Here is a 1605-nt window from a genome sequence, read left to right as displayed (position 1 = left end):
GATGGGATTGAACAATGAGATCCTTGACTATTTAAGGATTGCACCTTCTTAATCTGGTAAGTAAATATCTGAGGAACTGGAAGTAGAATGAGGGAGATGGGTATTCTAGGCAAAAAAAAGCAGAAGGTTTCAAAGTACTGAGGTGCAAAACTAATGATCAAACCTTCTCAAGGGCTAGTAAGAACACTAAGTTACTTAAGTAACCAGAAAGGCAGAGAATAATCCTGAAGGGGTTGCAGAGGAAAACAGTCAAGAGCGGAATGATTCATTCACATGTATTCATAGGCACTGGAGCCTTGCAGTGTTCACGAGAATTCATAGCACCATCAGAATAAGGCAGGGGGGAAACGTCATGGCGAAACCACAAGCCCAACGTCACAGCTCCTGAAAGAACAGAGAAGCTAGAGCGGAAACCCTTCCACTGCAGTGAGCTTCCCCTTCGCCTCGTGGGAGAAAAGCACAGACGCTGTCTGCTCACCTCTCTTGTTGCCTCTATACTAATGTGCTGGCTTAAAGCAAAGAGGTTAACACCTACCTGCATGCGTTTTCTGTTGCAGACAATCAGAAGGAGAAGTGGAGGAAGCACATGAAGAAAAGAATGCTAAGTATTTGGGGCTTAAGAAATAAAGTCCACTTCAAATCCACGCCAAAAGAGCTAATACTTCACCTCTGGTAGCCCATCACCAAGGATTCAGACCACTGAAACATTGTTTAACTTCCCTAGATTAATCATTATCTCTGATTGAAACTCTTCTCTCTTTCTCTCCTCTCTCTCTCTTTTTGCAAAATGAAAAATATAAAGTGCTATACACTGCCAAAGAATAAACAAATCTGTGTTAGAAGAAGTATCATTCCAGAGGTAGGACTGTGGTGCCAGTGTGCTGGGCTCCTGACTCCAGGCTTTCTGTCTGCAGGTCCCCCCTGAGCTCCTGCAGCACTGCACACCTGCACCCTGGGCCTCATTTCATCCCAGTCCCAGGCCAGCAGTGTTGAATTTATGTCCTAATTTGACATAAATGAGCTGTTGTGCAGCCATTAATACCTGTATTGCAGAAACGTAACTTGCAATCCAGAGGCTTACAGCCTCCCTGGAGAAAATCTTTTCATGTCAGAGACTTAGAACTCTTGTAATCCCTTCTTCTCTAGACAGTAGATAAAAGTAAATTGCAATCAAAGATCTCTTCATCTTACTGATAGAGCCACTAATAAGCCAAAATGTCTGTCAACTTCAACCAGAGTGTGTCACACTAGTTCAATCGCTACAAGATGCTACCGTCTGATTGCTAAAGTTGAGGGCAAAGGAAATTGAACCAAGACAGTCAGAGTCAACATGGTTGACCTTGTGAGGCATTTAATTGGCCTCCAATGTATCCCATCAAACATTTTGGCTGGGAGCTGGGAGTATAGATCCAGTTCGATGTTAATAATGATTGTTACATTGTCATTGGAGCTCACAAGTTGAATAAGCAGCAAGACATGTTGGAGTCATTAAAAATGGGCTCTCTGTCCTGAATGAGAGAATCCTGAAACAGATCTGCCTATCTATCCAACAAAGCAAACAAGTAATTCTTGTAAGGCCTGTGGCTATGGAGGCATGCTTGACAT

The sequence above is a fragment of the Echinops telfairi genome, unplaced genomic scaffold, assembly GCF_000313985.2.
Source record: "Echinops telfairi isolate 266 unplaced genomic scaffold, ASM31398v2 ScPeMD7_1;HRSCAF=3_0, whole genome shotgun sequence".
Taxonomy (NCBI): Eukaryota; Metazoa; Chordata; class Mammalia; order Afrosoricida; family Tenrecidae; genus Echinops; species Echinops telfairi.
This window is presented reverse-complemented; position numbering follows the sequence as displayed.